At 39.1% G+C, this 21,324-nt stretch overlaps 1 long non-coding RNA gene across 1 annotated transcript in view; it reads right to left on the bottom strand.

Moving 5' to 3' along the window:
* The window catches only part of LOC141373007 (uncharacterized), a 69,864-nt gene extending 48,604 nt beyond the window's left edge, over nt 1–21,260 (bottom strand). Inside the window, exon 1 of the long non-coding RNA XR_012378620.1 lies at nt 20,073–21,260. This is a non-coding gene — a long non-coding RNA (uncharacterized lncRNA). The remainder of the gene's footprint in view (nt 1–20,072) is intronic.
* Nucleotides 21,261–21,324: the final 64 nt, after the last annotated feature.

Genomic DNA, 21,324 nt, shown 5'->3' with positions numbered 1-21,324 from the left:
ATCCTGACTATAAATTAGCAATTATTATGATTATGATTAGACATTCCTCCCCTCCAAAAGATTTTTGGTTTAAATGTATCATTTAAGGGTATGAAAAAACAGAAATTACAAAAGAAGACAGATGATTGATTTTATATTTGGTAAACTTTCAGTCAGGCAAAGTTTGCCTATCAGGCAAAATTAATTTGAGATATAACTTAAGAAAGAAACCTCTATTTGTATTGAATTGGAAAATAATGTAATGATAGAAAGACTGAATATAGCTACCAGCAAGAACTCCTGTAGGTGATGGGCATTAAAGACAACCTCTCCTTTACAGGTAAAGAAATAGATGGTTTGGAAAAATTCAGTGACTCACCCAAGGTCATACAGCTAAGGTCAGAATGCGGAGACTCACAGCTTTCCAGGTCTGCCTGGCTCCTTAGCTGTTGCTCTTTCCACTGCACCCTGCTGCCTCCCAGTAACACGGCTGAGGCCAACACAGATTCGAGATGCTCTTACTCCAAAGCCTCGCTGGCCCCAGTTCTTCATTGCTGCCACTCTGTGGGCAGCAAGCCTAATTTCAGACTGATGGGGCTGAGGCTGCTGATACTCCTCTAGCCTTAGGGAGAACTGACTCACGGGCCCAGCCAGGCTGGGGCCCACAGGTGGAGGTTATGTGGGGCTCCATCTGTGAAAGGCTGGGGACATTATAAACATGGAGGGTCTGAGGCCTAGCTGGCGTGCATTTAACCCAGAAGAAGTAAGAGAACACTACATGGTTTTACTTCTAGTGTGCCCAGGAAGACAAATCCAAGAATGTATCAAGTGACACCCAAATGTCAAGACAAGCAAAAGGATTTTCTATCTTTTTGGAGGAAGAAGCAAAAATCAGGAAGAGATAGTTCTCTCAGCCCCTTGCTCTTTGAGAATTGGTGTGATGGTAACAAAGAATTGAAAGGAGGCAGCGTTCCTTTGATCTCAAGCAAGAGAATGATATTCACTGCAGAAGTTAGAGAAAACAAGAAACTGAAGGCCACCTGAGAGGCAGAGGAGGTGGTCAAAGCACAGTTTGCTGCTTTTCCTGAGCCTTGGGCTTTAAAGAATTACATATGAAATGGATTGAATGACTAATATTGATCTTTATATTATTAATACATTATATTTGTATAGACCTTTTCAGTTACAAAGAGTTATTATTTCAATAGTCAACAAATTCAATTTAACAAACATTTATTGAGTTTTTGCTTATGCAACGTGCAGTTGCTTTTCCCCATTCAAATTGGATGATGTGACCTCTAAAGTCTTTCCTAAATATAGATCAAGCACACCCTACTGGAAGCTGTTTTTTATGTGTTTTTTTAGTATTTAAATCATCACCATGGAAGTAAAAAAATAAAATATCTCTCATCATTTTTACGTATACAGAGACTAAGTACTCAGATTATTAACAATTTCAAATACATGGAGCCTGAATTAATGAAGTTAATGAACTCTGGGTTGTGGAGGACTCTTGGTGCACCTCTGCCATGTGCCAGGGAAAAGGGGAGCCATGGATGAAATGAAGCATCTTCCTGAAGAGTCAATTACTTGAGGATTTGTGTGTGTGTGTGTGTGTGTGTGTGTCTGTGTGTGTTGGGGTGGGGGGGTGTAAAGTGCATATCTGTATTAAAACAAACAACCATTTTCTATTTTGTGGAGTAGAGGACAAAGTCTGCTCCTTTGAGCTTTGTTATAGTCAGGTCCTAGTGCAATAGGGATATTTTTTAAGTGCTAAAGTCTGAAAAGTACTTAATCTTAACATACTTAATATGCTAAATACTAATATACTTACTTGTAGGTATATTAAAACTTCATTAATTCAGGCTCCATTTGTTGAAATTTTTAATAACCTGAATAAGTGCTATAGTCTATGTATATATAAAAATGATATTTATTTTTTTAAGTTCCATGGTGATGATTTAAATACTAAAGAAAACTTATTAAAAACACCCTCACTCTCTAAGGAGTACTTTATATTCAAATACTTAATACACAAATTATAAGTATTCTTCTCTCCTCATCAAAGTAGATGTGGAAAGTTGATCAGTCTCATTTTGAATTGCATTATGTATTTGAACTTTTACAAAACTTCCTTTCATTTTCTTTAACAATATTCTTATAATCAAGGCTTTTCCTTCACTTTTTTTTCCTTCCTGCCATTCGTGATAATCACTAAGGTTTTAAATCACCAACCACCTCCCATTTTCTACCACATAAATCTTCTAAAGAAGGTGTGGTTTCCTAGCTTCTAGTTGGGCGAGTTGTAACAGGGTCATTGTACTAAGGTTTCCCAATACGGTTACCCTTGGAATGACCTTGTGAGCTTCAATTCAGAGGAAAACCTTGGCAAACAATAATAACCCAATGGACCATTCCCCAGGGAAACCCTGACATGCCTAAAAATGATATTAATCATTTGTAGCACTGAACCATTTATTTTATTTAGATAGAAGACAATTGTCACAAATTTCCCTTCCAAAGTCAGTAGAACAAAAGTTTACAGATTAATTCCCAACTTCAATGAATTCCCTGTTAAGAGGGTGGCACATTCTATGTAAAGGTCATTTGCTGCAAACACAGTATGTTGCAAGAGCATTGAGTTTTTAATTCTCATTATTGCTTCATGCATCATTTATCCCATACCACACTGTTCCCTGGGCACCAGTTCTACACCTCCTGTCCCGGTGCTTAGGACCAAAGGAACAAGTTGCGAGGGGAATGGAAAACATGTTATCTTGGCCATAGTGGGAGAGCTGTGTGTGGCATGGGAAATATCACCTCACCTCTCTGGACTTTAGTTTCCCCAACTATGAAATGCAAGGATTGGATAAGCATCATCTTTTTGATGACTGCCAGCTCCAGTGGTACCTGCTTCTACGATGTGAAGCAGGAAGAGGTGAGATTGGAAAGGTGGTGGCAACCAGTGGGTGAGTGGCAGGGGAGGGTAGTTGAAGGAAGACTCTGAATGCATGACTGAAGAGCCTGAATTTTCTACAACAGACAGGGGAATCAATTTAGGTTCCTGAGAAGCTGGGTGAAGTAATGGAAGTGGTGTGAGAGTTAGATCAATCTGACTAGTGGGTAGGAGTGGATTCAGGGATGTCACACATACACAATGATAGGAAAGTCAAGACAAATATCTTACTATTTTTGCCTCCCACGAGGGAAAAGATTAACTCTGGTCTTATTGAAAAGAGCCAATTAAATAAAAAATTGTAAGCCTGAGGACAAATGCAGGGCTTGACTTCTTGGAATCCTCCAGTAGTCATCCTCACCCATACCCTTGCATGAGTGCAGGCCTTTAAAATTTCCAAACAGTTTTCACAGGTGCTATCTCTTTTCATCCCCCTCAAAACCCAAGTATTCTCCAACAATGAAAACAGTCCTAAGCCAAGGCCAAGAAGCAACTAACCAGACTCTTTTAGGCAACCTGGTTGCTTTAGAATTTCATTATGGAAAGGTTCGCTCAGCTGATAGCTACTCAGAGGTACTCTTGGGCAGTAAGCCACGAGCAGTGACGCATGGAAGTCTACCTCCTGGGGTCAGCTGAATGGTAGATGGGATCCCTGACTTCCTAGACATCCTCTTAACTGTATATTGACTCAGTTATGCGCCCCAACCTCTTGGGAGATGAGAGCCCCTTCCACAGCCTGGTGTGTTTCAGGGCCATTATCTTCTCATCTGAAGATGGAGTAGGCATCTGTCACATGGGAGCAATCCAAAGGCAAGGAAATAGGTTTTAAATAACCTGACAATTCCTATTGATAAGTGTGTCTACTTAAAGTGCTGTGTTAGTTGATTAGGACCCCAAGACTGAACACAGTCTCTATTATCCATGTTGGCCATGGGTATAGAAATGGAATGGTGTCACAGGTACTCATTTTTGCTGTGCCTATCCTTAGGCCTTAACACTTAGGGCTTAAAAACCCCACCCATGGATTTATCTTTACCAAGGTGTTTTCTAATTTGCCAGGTCATTAAGTTAGTACAATGCCCAGTTACTACTATTGCCTTCAGCAGGTCCCTCATCAACGGTCTGGAAGGCCATCTCTAATACGCTCTCCCTTCTGGGTTATGTGAGGCCCCTTTGCCGTTCACGATGGAGTGATATTTTTGGCAAATCATCATTTGGCTGCCAGCATAGTATGCATCCTCTTCCTAAAGCAAGGTAATCCTAATTTTGGCAGGGAACAAGTTGTTTCTTTTGGGAGCATGATGAGGCCTCTTTCATAAGTTGTCATTTGGATGCCAATAGGTTATAGCCTCAACAGTAAAGTTCAAGGCAAGGGACGGGTCTTCTAAATGGCCACCTGGCAAGAGCACTGAAGTTTGTCCCCAAATTCACTGGGTTCTGGACTACTTTTCAAAGGAAAAAAAAAATCTATTAGATTGCTTGATGAGGTTTCAGCCAGTCTCTAAAATTTGCAAGTTTTGACTCATTCACTTTGGAGATAAATTTTCATGTATCTTTGCCAAAATCCTATAAGATTACCACTGTCCCTGCAAATGCACAAAATCTCAGTGTGAATGAATGATCTCAGTTTAGTTTGTACTTTCTTCATCAGGGAAATTCCAAACTACTGCTCAATTTTCCATTGTATTAGCAAGTAATGCGAATCTTAACTTAGATAGAGGAATACTTGTCTCTGAGCCAGCTTTTAGCTTCCTGAGTGATCATGCTCAAGTTGCTCCTCCAAGATACCACTGGAGTCAGGACAGTTTTGCCTCTAAGATAAACATTAGTATGCCCATATCTCCATAGTGTACTCTTATCTACTTCTAATCCCTGATTTCCTTTGCTTAATTATTTTTTTTAACTATTCAAAATTGCTTTGTAACCTGACCTCACCTTCATAATTATGACTCCACATATAGAGGCCTCTAATGACTTCTTAAAGATAAAATATCATTTTGCAGTCCTTTTTAAAGAAGATTTTATTTATTTATTTGACAGAGAGAGACAAGCAGGGGGAGTGGGGGAGGGAGAAGCAGGCTTCCTGCTGAGCAGGGAGCCCAATGTGGAGCTCGATCCCAGGACCCTGGGACCATGACCTGAGCCAAAGGCAGATGCCCAATGACTGAGCCACCCAGGCACCCCTGGAGTCTTTTTTTTTTTTCTTTTTATACAGACATATACGCACATTCCCTCATTTTCTTGGTATATATCATATGCTACCTTGGACCAATAGTAATCTCTTATAGTCATCCATCCAATCATTCATTAAACAAGTATCTGTTGAGGACCTTCAATATACCTAGTCTAGATCTTATTCCTTTCTAGGCAGATTAAAAATTATTAAGGGCACTGATCATGTCTTGTTCTTTTTTGATCCACTTTCATTAAGAACAATACTTTGCACGTAATGTTGTTTGTTCACTAAATTCCATTTGTAACCATATGTCAAATCTGGTGGGACCCTGTATGTACATTTTTCCTTTAAAAAAATCTCCAATTCGTGTATCAGATGCCATAAACATTGCTCTATACTCTGAGTGTATTGGTTTCCAAGGCATCTATTTATTTTTATGCAATTATTAAACACCAGTCACTACAACACATAAAGGAATAGGCCGAAGAGAAAAAGAAGGCCCATGAAAATTTTTTAAAGAAAGGATGTCACCTTATAAACTACCCTTATTTCATGAGAGACTTCTCTTGCCTGTTCAGAGCATACCTTCATATCTTTTAAAAAAATATTATTCTGAGAATGTAGTGGATGTCATATATCTATGGCTGTACAATAAACAATTATTGATCAATGTGGTAAAGTTGAGCCAGGAGAGCTAATTGCAGTTCTCTTTGCCTCCATTTTTTAAATCTGTAAAACAGGAGGAGAATTAGCTGTCTTATCTCCCTTATAGGTTTTGTTACACACCCAATACTGTGGTGTTCTTCATAAAGTATTAAGCACTATATGAAAGGTGAAACCCTGGAGTTGCCTTTTTGGCAAGGTTTAGGTTCTAAGAACAGTATTTTAGGTGCAAATCACATATATCCGAAATTACCCTTTAAAAGAACTGAAATATCAATAAATTCAGCCCAGCTATTTTTCTCCCAGAATTGGGAGATATCACTGTTTCTTTGGTTGAACACCAAATGAAGAATTGTATTTAATTTCCCTTTATGGGTCATGTTACACAAAAAATATGCCTTGTATTTTTAAGAACTATCAGTACCCTCAGTTCCCTGAAATGCTCACACAAATAATAAGCATGTGGGAATGGGGACCACTGAGTGAAGGAATAGCAGATTCACTTCTCCCATCTCATATTCTTTATGAACTAAAACCCATAATTACGAACTTCTTACAAATGGTTTTATAATGCATATTTCATTGGCTCCTACCTTTGCCTGCTGATACAGGACCTCTAGCTCCTTGCAAAATCCTCTGCCCATAATTTCTAAGAGCCCTGAGACAGCGTTTTACACGGGTTCAAGAACAAGACTTATCTGTGGCCACGTGGATATCTGTTGCTAAAGTTTCTGTTGTCTTTGAACACTTCTGGTACTAATCGTTGAGCCAGTCCCATTAAACCAGGTCACCACCACCTTCTACTGGACATTTTCATGATCTCCATTATGGCCCTCAAGGACTTAAAATGCTTCTGTTTTCTGGAGACTTCAATACTGCAAAATTATGTCATATTTCCTGCAGAAGTGGAAACAAGCCCTAATCACTCACCTGTGGCTTGTATTTTGTGACATAATAAACACTTTAATGTACTCCTATTTCTGCTTATGCTGCTTCCCAAGAGGAGTCCATGAAGCTGCATTAAAGAATGAATCTTCCAGATAAGTAAGACATTGTCCCCTCAATCCAAGAGTGACATCCAAGATATAGCATGACATGGGCACTGACCAATTGAGACACTGGCCTAGTGCAATCTAGCAGTGCAAACAGACTAAAGAGTAGCCTAGCCAAACTCCCTTGTCAGTGATACCCAAATTTCTTGACTTGAATGTGAGTCTTTCTGCCAAAACCCTTATGCCAATCACCTCTTGGCTGCCTAAACCCACCAATCTGCTAGATATGCCAAGACATGTTTGAACCCCAGTGGTGGACAAAGCTTTGTCCTACTGTGCTTCTGTTATATCTGAATGCATTTAATTAAAAAAAAGATACTCAAATTATATTGTAGCGACAGCAATGGAAACACTTCAAATATAAGGAAAAAATTCAGAAAACCAACAAATGAGTCAAACTTTTTATTTTTAGACATTTCTGCTGAGTCCTTGTCCCTATGCAAATTTTTATAAAATTGTAATTTTAATAATTATAATTTTCACTTTTCAAATGCAATCGTATAGCGCATTTTGCCAACATTTTTTTGAGTTCCTACTATGCGTACAACATCAACTGAGATCAAGAGAAATGCTTTACATCTCCATGTAGTTTCATTTACGTGGGAAGAGAGTTAGCTATAAAGGCAAACCATATGGATGTCCTCTTTGGGTGACTCCTGTTGATTTTTTTTCACTTGATGGCTTCTGTGGTGCTGAGAAGTACTTTACTTTAACTCCTCTCATGCCAGATTAAAAGCTTAACCTCCACAGAATAGTTTACTTACTTAGAGTTCCAGCTGACTTGGCTCTGTAAGAGATTTATTTTTAATTCTAAAAGGCCCATACCCTTTTGACCTTGAAAATATTTAAAAAATGCAGATAAACAGACCATAGTTAGGGTTTAAAACATATACAGCAGTTTTCTCAATTTGCTGCAAGCAAATGTGTTTCCCACCATATCTGGCATAGTTCTGGGCTCAGCAGACACACAATAAGCACCTCCTAGTGGAATAAGGATATTCAATATTGGGTCTTTTTGTGTGTTTTCCAACCCACACCAGCAACATTTATTAAATTTATAGAATCACAGCCAAAGAGTTTAATGATAAAAATTAGGATAATTAGATCACTTTTGATAAAAAGATTAAATGGGAAAACTGTATTCAAATTCTCAGAAAATGGTTAGAGAAAGTAGAATACTGATGGGAGGATGTGCTCAACTGTCTCAGACTTGTTAATTCCTCAAAAAGAAAAAAAAAACCCAAGTTTTTACTGGCTACATAATATGGACTTAATATAATTTCCCTAATACTACACTTCTATTATCTGATACTGTTTTCCCTTATTTTCTCTAGGTCTGTATATTATATGCTAATCTTTTTTTTTTTAAGATTTTATTTGAGAAAAAGAGAGAGAGAGAGAGAGAACACGGGGTGAGGGGCAGAGGGAGAAGCAGACTCCCTGCTGAGCAGGGAGCCCGATGCAGGGCTTGATCCTGGGACTCCAGGATCATGACCTGAGCTGAAGGCAGATGCTTAACCGACTGAGCCCCATTATATGCTAATCTTATATGCATAATTTAAACTACCTCCAGTTCTCTGAACACTTTGCTACATACATTTCTGGCATTGCATAACCTCTTCTCTTTGCCTGTATGTTCTTCCCTTTACCCATCTGGAAAACTGACCTTTGTTTAAAATAGTTGTCTACAAACTGTCTGAGTTATTACTTTCCTGAGACTCCCAAATGCTCCTAAAAGAGTAGTGAGAGTTATTTAGGGAAAGAGTGGTTATTTTTCCTAAATGATTTTTATCTTCAAGTACTAGACACTACTAATGAATACACAATATAAATTACAAAAATAATGACAACAGACATGGTGAGATATTAATGGATTTACAAAACTGAGCTATAAATCCTCTCCCACAAAAATCCTTTCTGGTCTGATATCTGGTACTTTCTACTACCGTCTGGTTGGGATGTTACACAGGAACACACATTCCATGGGGCCTTATGCTTTCTCTCCCATTCCCTCTCAGAATTCCATCCTACAGGTACAGCAATGAAGTCAGAGCAACGATGGCCATCCTGATGGCCACAACCAAATGAGGGAGACAGGCCCTCTCTGCATTCTGGAATTTCTTTTTGGATAATCCATGGGACTTTAAAATTTTGTTTTTCAAGTTTTTCCCCTTCCGAGTTAAGATATTCAATAGCTAAGAAACAGAATGCCACTTTTCTTGTAGCTTCCACATTTTTTTCTTAATTTTTTAATTAACATATAATGTATTTGTTTCAGGGGTACAGGTCTGTGATTCATCAGTCTTACACAATTCACAGCGCTCACTACTGTAGCTCTCACATTTACCGTCAACGTTATATAAAGACCTAAAGATTTTTATTCTCTTCTGAAATGTGAGTCCTATTTCCATGTGAAGAAAATTTTGACCATTTCTAATTTGGTTCCAGCCAATGAGTTCCCAAACTTTTGTTCTGACTGAGAACTTCTCAGGCATATATCTATTACATTTTAATGCACATAAAACAAGGCTGAATTACCTAAAATTTGTTGTAAAAAAGTATGCTTAAGTCAAAGTATTCAATCAACACATACTGTCTTAATTCATGTGAATATACTTACACTGGTCTAAAAAAGCTCTTCTCAAAAAATGTGAATAGAAATGGGCTAAAATAATATTTTCAAAATAATCTAATCAGTAATAATATATTAACAACACAATTATGCTCTCTTAGGAGGGCATATGTTATAAGCATAAAAAACCAAAAGAATTCATCATGGGTTTGTTTTCCTTTCATCTTAGATAGTACACTCCTTTGGATGGTAAGATTAGAGTATTTATATATGATCTGTCAAAGGCTTGATATGAAACTTTTAATACAATCATAGTCTACTTCATAGTGGCAATATTTCAAACACAGTCCTTTTTCTTTTTGGGTAGTCACCCATTACTTTCCCATTTGGGCACACCTCATTGGTTGGAACAAGCATGTCCAAGTATGCTGTGTCTTTTGACTCTGGGCACATTTCAGCAACCACACAAGTGTGTTCCCTCAGAGGCTTTCTTACAGTGACAATGTCTTATATCTGCTAAAATATCTCCCATAATTCTCTGTCTACAAGACAGAGCCCAGATTTCTTGGTGTAACATTCAAAACTCTGTCAAATCTGGCCTTAAACTACCTTTTAAACCTTATCTTCCATTAGTCTTCTCTATCAACTTTCTGTTCTAGCCGAACTGGTTTTTCTGAAGTCAGAAGAACAGACTCACATTGCCCTTAGTTGCTCTGATAGCTCCACCCACCTCAGAGTTTACTAAGAAGGGGGTTTGTTTGGCGGGTTGGAAATGAAGTGGTGGAAAATAATTTACTTCCTCTCTCTTTTCTTCATCTTCAAATCCTAGTATTCATCCTTTAAGATCCACTTTAGATTGAAGTGTTTTCCACCCACCTATTTTAAGTAGGACAGCATGAGCAGTTAGTTTGAGCAAATTATGTTCTGCCTCATACATTTTTTATGGATTCAAAATGTGATTTTAAATAATTATTTATTTAACTTTCCATGTGTTTGTTCCCCTTGAAGATAAGCTCCCCAAGGGCACAGAACCATTCATGTGGCTCATGCACCTCTTCGTATCAGTGTCTAACAGATGTCTTGCATACAGTATGTACTTAGTAGATATTGGCTAGTTTTATTAATTTAACTCACATTAGAAAAGATTATCAATAAAAATGTTATCCAAAATGTTGGATAGCTTTGCTGATAAATTTGGGAGTCTTTGTTAAGAGTCCCATGCAATCAGAGGCTTTCTGAGGAATATATGAATCACAGTGAAGAATTGCATTAGTTTGGGGATGAATTTCCTTTAAAACCAAACGAATTTATTGTAAAAATATTAAATGAAAACATTTAAAGTTAATATTTTCATCTACAATTAAATATGCTACTATATATATATTTTTAAGATTATTTATTTATTTATTTAACAGAGAGAGAGAGAGAGAGAGAGAGAGAGAGAGAGAGAGAGAGACAGCGAGAGAGGGAACACAAGCAGGGGGAGCGGGAGAGGGCGAAGCAGGCTTCCTGCTAAGCAGAGAGCCTGATGCGGGGCTCGATCCCAGGACCCTGGGATCATGACCTGAGCCAAAGGCAGACGCTTAATGATTGAGCCACCCGGGTGCCCCAATATGCTACTATATTAACAAAATTATTCCAATTTTTGTCTTCCTTTTCAATCTTGATCCCAATGTACGTATATTTAGCAGAATTGGAAATATGGTAACATACAATCTCAGTTCTATATTTTTCAATTAGTATTGTTTCTGAGTTGCTATTAGTTTTTACATGTTACTGGTTGCATGATACGGACTTAATATAATTTACCTAACTACACCTCTATTATCTGATACTGTTTTCTCTTATTTTTCTCTAGGTCTGTATCCTATAAGCTAATCTTATATGCATAATTTCAAACTACCTCCAGCTCTCTTAATACCTCGCTACATACATTTCTGGCATTGCATAACCTCTTCTCTTTGCCTGTATGTTCTTCCCTTTACCCATTTGGAAAACTGACCTTTGTTTAAAATAGTTGTCTACAAACGTTTTTGATCTTATACCCTACTAGTAAAGAACATTTTAATATCAGCTCCAATACAATCTGCATATTTATAAAACATATACTCTTGACCTGATGTGATATGCACATATAAGACATATATAAAAATAAAAAAGGATAAGGTATAATAAACAATATTTAAAAACTGATTTTTATTTAAGGACTCAAACATTTTTGTTCTCACCCCTCACCCCCCTCAAAACCAGTAACACTGTCCCAGATGCAAAGTCTTTAAACATTTTGGTAACTGTGAAGACTTCACACTGCCATTAGCCACATTGTAATCATACTTAAATTTAGGGTAACTTTGTCTTTACCTATAGTAGATAACTTCATATTTCCAAAATTCTTCCTGAGAATTGCAAAATGTTCGGTCCCATTTCTTGTCAAATCTGATTGGCTCATACTGTTTTTACCTAACGACATGAATGATGAAGAGTTCCTACCAAGAGTAGGAGAACGTCAACTTTGCTATTTTGTTTGTTCAATTACTCTTGCGCTGTTAGTAAACTATGTCATCTATATTTGTAGGAATCATTTCAACCTGTGAGGGCTGATTTAGTTAAAAGCCAAATATGACTGAAAATCCCCTTAATTAAGCACAAATAAAGTGCCATATATTGCTGAAGACCTAAAAAAGCAGGAGGGTACCAAGTATTCATAACCCCTTCAAGGCTGTGGATTCCTCCACTTCTTTTAGGATAGTTGTAGTGTGAACCATGTGATACCCCTTCCTCCGACACAGGGTCTGAGAAGGATGCCAGTATCTACCAGTTAATTAATCATTAGAAAGGTAATTTCTTACTTTTTAAAGATAACAGTAAGTTTTAATCGTTCTAACACCACAAAAGTTTATCCTGTACACCCTCTGGGTGCATACACTCAATTTTGGAGACCAGTAGTTTAAACACAACTTAGAAAATGATCTCTTGGGACATCTCTCCCCCATGCTAGTCCATAGCTGCCCAAATAACATTACGATGTTGTCTGTTTACATGTCTCCACTCCACAAAAGCTCCTCTAAAACTGGAACAAGTCCTCTCTGAATGGCTTTATCTCAATATTTCTGTATTCTTAGGCCTGGCACAGTGCCCTACAGAGAGATCAGGAGCTGAATAAATGATCACTAAATGGATTTGAGTGAAGCTTCTTCTGGACTGTTTCTTTTGGATGATTCTCTAAGGAGATATTCCCAGGGCAAGGGCACAAGAATTAAGCTATAGGTTTGAAAACTACTTTCTAGTTGTGTAAACTTGAACAAGTTACTTCTCTTGTTCCTCAGTTTTCTCATCAGTAAAATAAAGAAAAATTTCATCTACTATATAAGGGCTTATGTGCCCCAAACACCTACCATGGGCCTCAGATGAGTTAACTTTTATTGTTGGTAAAGGGTATAATTTTCGTTAATGGGGACTCTTTGAGTGGAAAAGAGAGACCGAAAGTGACAAAGACAAAAAAGGATCAGAAAATCTCCAGAAACAACAAAACAAGTAATAAAATGGCAATAAATATGTGTCAATTAATAATTACTTTGAATGTAAATGGATTAAACATGCCAATCAAAAGACATAGGGTGGGGATGCCTGGGTGGCTCAGTCCGTTAAGCTTCGGCCTTCAGCTCAGGTCATGATCCCAGGGTCCTGGGATTGAGCCCCACATCCAGCTCTCTGCTCAGCGGGGAGTCTGCTTCTCCCTCTGCCTGCTGCGCCCCCTGCTTGTGTGTGCGCTTGCTCTCTCTCTGACAAATAAATAAATCTTTAAAAAAAAATTTTAAATAAAGACATAGGGTGTCAGAATGGATAAAAAACAAGACCCATCTATATGCTGCCTACAAGAGACTCATTTTAGAGCTAAGGACACCTGCAGATCGAAAGTGAGGAGATAGAGAAATATTTATCATGCAAATGGATGTCTAAAGAAACCAGGAGTAGCAATACTTATATTGAACAAACTAGGCTTTAAAACAAAGACTGTGGGGTGCTGGGTAGCTCAGTCAGTTAAGCATCCAACTCTTGATTTTGGCTCAGGTCATGATCTCAGGGTTGTAAGATTGAGTCCTGTGTTGGCTCCACCCTGGGCGTGGAGCCTCCTTGAAGATTCTCTCTCTCCTTCTCCCTCTGCCCCTCCCCTCCTGCTCTCTCAATAAACAAACAAACAAAGACTGTAACAAGAGACAAAGAAGGGCACTATATAATCATAAAGGGGACAATCCAATTATAAATATTTATGCACCCAACATGGGAGCACCCAAATATACACAAGAATCAATAACAAACATAAAGGAACTAATTGATACTACTACTATAATACAGGGGGACTTTAACACCCCACTTACAGCAATGGACAGATCATCTAAGCAGAAAATCAACAAGGAAACAATGGCTTTGAATGACACACTGGACCAGATGGACTTAACAGATATATTCAGAACATTCCATTCCTAAAACACCAGAATACACATTTTTTGCAAGTGCACATGGTACATTCTCCAGAATAGATCACATATCAGGTCAGAAAACAGGCCTCAACAAATACAAAGACTGAAGTCATAACATGCACCTTTTCTGACTACAACAGTATAAAACCAGAAGTCAACCACAAGAAAAAAATCTGGAAAGACCAAAAATACATGGAGGTTAAACACCATGCTACTAAACAATGAAAGAGTCAACCAGGAGATCAAAGAAGAAATTTTTTAAAAAATACATGGAAACAAATGAAAATAAGAACACAAAAGTCTGAGACCTTTGGGATACAGCAAAAGCGATTCTAAGAGGAGAGTGTATAACAAAACGGGCCTATCTCAAGCAAGAAAAATCTCAAACAACCCAACCTTACACCTACAGGAGCTAGAAAAAGAACAACAAACGAAGCCTAACGCCAGCAGAAGGAAGGAAATAATAAGGATTAGAGCAGAAATGAATGATACAGAAACTAAAAAACAAGAGAACAGATCAATGAGGAGCTGGTTCTTTGAAAAAAATAATAAAATTGAGAAACCTCTAGCCAGACTTGTCAAAAAAGAAAAAAGACCCACATAAATAAAATCACAAATGAGAAAGGAGAAATCAACCAACATCACAGAAATACAATTATGAGAGAATATTATGAAAAACTATAAGCCAACAAACTGGACAACATAGAAGAAATGGATAAATTCCTAGAAACATAAAAACTACCAAAACTGAAGTAGAAGAGATAGAAAACTTCAATAGCCCCTGATAACAAGCAAAGAAATTGAATCAGTAATCAAAAAACTCCCAACAAACAAAAGTCCAGGACCAGATGGCTACACAGGTGAATTCTACCAAACATTTAAAAAGAGTTAATACCTAGTCTTCTGAAATTGTTCGAAAACACAGAAAAGGAAGGAAAAGTTCCTAATTCATTTTATAAGGTCAGCATTACCCTGAGACCAAAACCAGATAAAGACTCCCCTAAAAAAGAGAGAACTACAAGCCAGTATCTCTGATGAACATGGATGCAAAAATTCTCAATAAAATATCAGCAAACCAAATCCAATAATACATTAAAAAAATCACTCACCATGATTAAATGGGATTTATTCCTGGGTTGCAAGTGTGGTTCAATAGTAACAAATCAATCAATATGACACACCACACTAATAAAGGAAAGGAGAACCATATAATCATTTTAATAGATGCAGAAAAAGCATTTGGCAAAGTACAACATTCATTCGTGATAAAAACGCTCAATAAAGTAGGTTTAGAGGGAACATACCTCAACACAATAAAGGCAATATGTGAAAAACCCACAGCTAATATCATACTAAATGGGGAACAAATGAGAGTTTTTCCTCTATGGTCAGGAATAAGCAGGGATGTCCACTCTCACCACTGTTATTTAACACAGTACTGGAAGTTCGAGCCACAACAATCAAACAAAAAGAAATAAAAGGCATCCACACTGGCAAGGAAGAACTAAAACTTTCATTATTTGCAGATGACATGATACTAACATATAGAAAACCCAAAAGATTCCACTAAGAAAAACCTGCTAGAACTGATAAATAAATTCAGTAAAGTCAGAGGATACAAAATCAATATACAGAAATCTGTTGCATTTCTCTACACCGATAATTGCATTGAATTCCTATACACTAATAATGAAGCAGCAGCAAAATGAATTAAGAAATCAATCCCATTTACAACTGCAACAAAAACAATAAGATACCTAGGATTAAACCTAACCAAAGAGAAAGACCTGTACTCTGTACTCTGAAAACTATAAAACCCTGAGGAAAAAAACTGAAGATGACACAAAGAAAAGGAAAGACATCCCATGCTCATGGATCAGAAGAATATTGCTGAAATGTCTATACTACCCAAAGCAATCTCCACATTTAATGCAATCCCTATCAAAGTGCCACCAGCATTTTTCACAGAGCCAGAACAAATAATCCTAAAATTTGTAGGGACCACAAAAGACCCCAAAAAGCCAAAGCAAACTTGAAAAAGAAAAGCAAAGCTGGGGGCATCACAATTCCAGACTTTAAGTTATATTACAAAGCTATAGTGATCAAAACAGTATGGTACTGGCACAAAAACAGATATATAGATCAACAGAACAGAAAACCCAGAAATGAACTTCAACTATATGGTCAATTAATCCTCGACAAAGCAAGAAGGAATATCCAATGGGAAAAAGACAGTCTCGTCAACTAATGGTGTTGGGAAAACTGGAGAGCAACATGTAGAAGAATGAAACTGGACTTTCTTACACCAAACACAAAAATAAATTCAAATATTAAAGACCTAAATGTGAGACCTGAAACCATAACAATCCTAGAAGAGAATACAAGCAGTAACTTCTTTGACATCGGCTACAGCAACTCCTTTCTAGACATGTCTCCTGAGGCAAGGGAAACAAAAGCAAAAACAAACTATTGAGACTTCATCAAAATAAAAAGCTTTTGCAAAAAAAAAAGAAACAATCAGTGAAATTAAAACGCAGTCTACAGAATGGGAGAAGATATTTGCAAATGACATACTGGATAAAGGGTTAGCCTCCAAAATCTGTAAAGAACTTACAAAACTCAACATCCAAAAAAAATTACTTACCTTTCCTGTTAGATTATTTTCCTGTGGAACATTTATCAAAATTATTGACCAAGGGTGCCTCTGTGTCAGTTTATTAATTCCTAATAAAATTCAGCAATTTCACTTTTTTCTTTGGTTCTTCTGCAATCCTACCTTTGTGTTTTCTTCTTAAGTGTTTTGTTTCTTATGTAAAAGTGGAAAATGAAGATATTACTGGAAAGCATGGAGACAATAAAGATCATCCAAAATGCCATCAAAATGAGTATTTCCAGACATCTGTGTGTGCTTGCCAGATAATTTTATGTAAATGAGATAAACAATGTTATTTTTGATGGAAGGCAGAGTAATCTAGCAGAAAGACTCAGGTGTAAATCCTATCCCAGCTCTGACTTTTATTTTTAAGAATTATTTATTTTAGAGAGAAAAAGAGAGCGCATGCACATGCACAAATGCAAGTGGGGGGAAGGGCAGAGAGAGAGAATCTTCATGCAGATTCCCGGCTGACCACGGAATCTGATGCGGGGCTTGATCCCAGGACCCATGAGATCATGACCTGAGCAGAAACCAAGAGTTGTATGCTCAACCAACTGAGTCACCCAGGTGCCCCTCCAGCTCTGCCTTTACTGATCATGAGACCTTGAGCGTGTACTTATCTTTCCCTCTGTGTATTAAAAGAAGGGCTAATAATACCTATCTCTTGGGGTTTTGAGAGAAATTAAATAAGTACTCAATAAATGTAAGCTTATTTTCCGTTTTTTCTTAATCTTTGACCTTGATATCGGAGGGCTTTCCTAGAGTTCATTACTAAACAACTCTTGTTTATCTCATGGTATTTGACTGCAAGTATCTGGAGCAAAGAGACCATATCTTATTAAATTTTGACGACCAGCACCCAACCTTTAGGGGTTTAATATATGTTTGCTAAATAAATGAGGTCCTCAAAAAAGAGTTTCCTTGTGGACTTCTGTTTGGAATGGCTGACTCTGGGTTCATTTAATTAAATTGCATCTCATATCCTATTTGCCATCTTCATTCTTAAGCTTGCCTATATTTTCTCCTAGTTTCAATTAAAAATGCAGCTAAATTGGGGTGCCTAGGTGGCTCAGTTGGTTAAGCATCTGATTATTTTTTTAAAGAATTTTATTTTATTTTTTAAAGATTTTTTAAAAATTTTATTTGAGAGAGAGAGAGAGAACACAATGGGCAGGGGCAGAGGAAGAGGGAGAAGCAGACTCCCCGCTGAGCAGGGAGCCCAACATGGGGCTCAATCCTGGGACTCCAGAATCATGACCTGAGCCAAAGGCAGACTATTAAACGACTGAGCAACCCCGGTGTCCCTAAGCATTTAATTCTTGATTTTGGCTTGGGTCATGGTCGTGAGATCCAGCCCCAAGTTGAGCTCCACACTCAGCAGGAAGCCTGCTTGAGATTCTTTCTCCCTCTCCCTTTGCACCTCCCCCTGCTCATGCAGGCACTCTCTCCCTAATAAATAAATAAATTAAAAAAAAAATGCAGCTAAGTGATTTTAAGCAAGTCACTTACTGTAGTGTACAGTTTCCTCATTTATAAAAACAGAATAATAGTTTCATACTAGTACTTCCTAAACTTCATAAACATAGTACTTCCTAACTGCAAACTGCTATACAAATTTGTTATTACTACAGAAGTTAGCTCATTGCGCATTTTAATTCATAATTATTATCTTGTGGACACACTTATCAACCTCTTTTTTTCCTACTATACTACCTGTTCTGTACCACCCAGCTTTCCTACATTTAACTTTTTCTAATCCTTTGGTTTATTGTTACTGTGGCTCAGAATCACTGATCTCTGCAAGGGAGCATTTGATGAGCCCTGGAGGAAACCAAACTAGAGATATGTTCACAACAAGTCACACACAGTTCAAGATGTAAGGCTTAGACTTCAAGATAAAGCAAGACAGACCAGCACAGGTGAGGACCGCATTTGAGAGAAGTATGGAGTAGAGGCTAGGAACAGGAGATCTAATTCCTGGCTCTGTTACTTTAGCTATGTGACTTCAGGTAAGTTAGTAAACCTTTCTGGCCCTACATTTCCCCATCAGAAAAGTGGAGGTGGTAACAGTACTTACATTATAGTATTATAAATTTGAGATAATATGTGTGAAGCACTTAAGAACAGTGCCTGGCACATTGTAAACACTCAGTAAATACCAACTATTATAATTATTATAAACTGATCAGTGGTTGACAACAGGTGGGAAGGTAAAGAAAGAGTTGGAAAGTTCAGAGAAACACTGAATATTAATTTCAGCAGTTCTGTATTTTCTCATTAACTTCTCCCTTCTTAAGCCCTTCTAGACTGAAATACTTCTTTTCCTTAAAATTTCCGAGTCAGATTTTTTTTAACAGCATCAGTTCAAAATATTTGAAGGCAGTAACAGTAAGGCTACTAATCAACCTTAAGTCTGACTATTTTTCTACTTTATTGTATATAGAAGAACAGCCATGTTTCCAATCTGTATAACCTAAACATTTGTTATTCACTTTTCCCGCTGGTGTAATTGGAAGTGGGGGTAGGGAGTAAAGAGAAAGGCAGGATTTAAAGCTTTGCTTCACATTTTAGGTGCTAGAGGCAAAGGTCTTTTATAATGCCATGGAAAGACAACATTACCTGACAAAGTTGCCATACACGGAGTTTGCTTTTAACATTCTTTATCCATTTCTGAGACACCCAGAGACCTTATGTTTTCTTTTAATTGCAAAGAACAAGAGTCTCTATTGGCTATAAAACCTATGCTCAGGTTTGACATTACAAACTGCATGCCAGCCATGTCTATTCCTGGTTGTTTTTAGTTTGGCCTGCAGGGTTCTGAATATTGGTTGCCAATACTTAAAAATCCGAAGATTTCACACAAAAATCCAGCTTTAGGGTTTCTCTTTGGGGGGAAAAAACCATGTACCTCAGAACAATGGACCCACATTCTTGTGAACAACAATCTGTTAGTGCTTAACAGCTGCTCCTTTCAGTTACAGCACGGACACTAATTTGTCACATTTCTTATTATTCTCCATTGTTTTACACCAGGCCAGTTTCATTCATTTGCTTTTTTATTTTTCTGCCCGACCGCCCCCCGTAGACATCTGAGTCTGCAAACCCTATCCAGCCTTTTCCTGTCTCCCATCAATGCCTACTTTGTTCCAAATCCCTCACAAGTTTTTCAAAGCAATAGCTAAGTAATCTGATCAACTATGAGTATTTTTACATGTGCTTTCTGGAGATAGTATCTTCATAAAAAGGATGACTCCGCAGGTGGAAATTACAGGCACCACGGGATTACAGTCAGGATGGCAACTGTCCATTCTACTTTTTCTGCTATCCTGGCTTAGCCATACCTCACTGACCTCAGGCAAACCTAAGGAATTGGTTCTCAGTAGAACAATGAACACCGGCCTATGTGCGAAACCTACTTAACTAGTCCTTTTATTTATAGACTGCCCTAGTTCCAAAGGACCGAAAGCTATGGGCTATTCTGACTCCCCGTTTCCTCGGAGGCTTCAGGATATCCGGCCTGACGGCATTTCCCCATACCTGTTTTCGGGGCTCGCTTTGCGCTGGGCAGTCGCGCCCAAGGAGCGCGCGCATCCAGCATGAGCTCATTTCTCAGGGGCGTTTCCAGAAGGCCCGGCCTGGCTGCGCACACCAGGCGCAGTCGGCCTCACTTTATCAATGGCCACCGCTGCTGGGCAGCGCGCGAGCGCCCGCAAGCGCTGCCTCTTTAGAAGCTTTGTTCCTACTTTAGCGTCTGAGAGTTCGCACCCGACTGGATAGGCGCTCTGGACCCGTCTGGCCCTTTCGGGGAAGACGCTGGTTCTTCGGACGCGCTATCCCGGGCGGAGGGAAGGCTCCGGCGCGCAATTTTAGCCGCGCCGGGCCGAGACTCTTGGTGGGTGGGGAGAGCCCCTCTACACTCTCTGTTCGCTTGAGCGCTCCGAGCCCGGCGCCGCTGACCGCAGCAGTTTCGGACCGACTGCGCAGAGTGCCCGCGCTCCCTAGGTGCGGTTTCCACAACGGCTCACAGAAGCCGCAGACAAGCCCATCACACGGTCCGCCACGACCCCACTAGCGAGGCTCTCCGCTCTTGGGACCGCCGCCGGAGGCGGAAGGCCAATCACACCGCATCTAGGTCTTGCGATTGGACGGCACTGAGTGCTGATTGGCGGCCGCTACGGGTTTCGGCCTCCCTCCTTTTCCCTTTTGCCCCCACTCCAGTTCCAAAGCTTCAAGCCAATGAAAAGGCGCTTTATAGACGCCCTCCCTTTTCTTTCTTCTTCTCTCCACCTTGGCGAGGGAGGAGACGTTCTGACTGGCCATCCTGTCCTCGGAAGCCCCCCTCGCTTCACCAATCACTGAGGGAGGTACACTCCCAGCGGAGTTTTCGGCCAATTACAAGGCGGCCGCGGCGCCCAGCCGTGCTGTTTCACCAGTGACTCCGGGTTTCACTGTCCTTAACTCTTCAAGCTTTTTCGTGAGGGCGGGCCACTGTGATTGGTCACTGCTGCCATTGTCGAATTTCTCCTCTGGCCAGCCACGGCATGAGAACCCACCTTCTTCTCGTTCGGCTATCTTCGGCATTTTCCGCTTTTTTGGGCGTGGATTTCTAGGGACACTTTCTAATTGGTTTCTCGGGTCGATCGGCTTTTTCCGGGAGGAGTCGCAAACAATCGACGTCCGTGATTGGCTCTTCTCCGGCTTCGGCTCCGTAGCCGAAGCGGGCGGGCGCGGACCTCGGCCGGCGATTCCCAGACGCCTGTTACGCGGGTGGCGGGGCGCTGGGCGGTGT

This window comes from Callorhinus ursinus, unplaced genomic scaffold (assembly GCF_003265705.2).
Source record: "Callorhinus ursinus isolate GAN/ISIS: 27379988/994484 unplaced genomic scaffold, GSC_fseal_2.0 scaffold1, whole genome shotgun sequence".
Classification (NCBI taxonomy): domain Eukaryota; kingdom Metazoa; phylum Chordata; class Mammalia; order Carnivora; family Otariidae; genus Callorhinus; species Callorhinus ursinus.
Note: the sequence above shows the minus strand (reverse complement) of the source record. Positions and strands in the feature narration are given on the sequence as shown.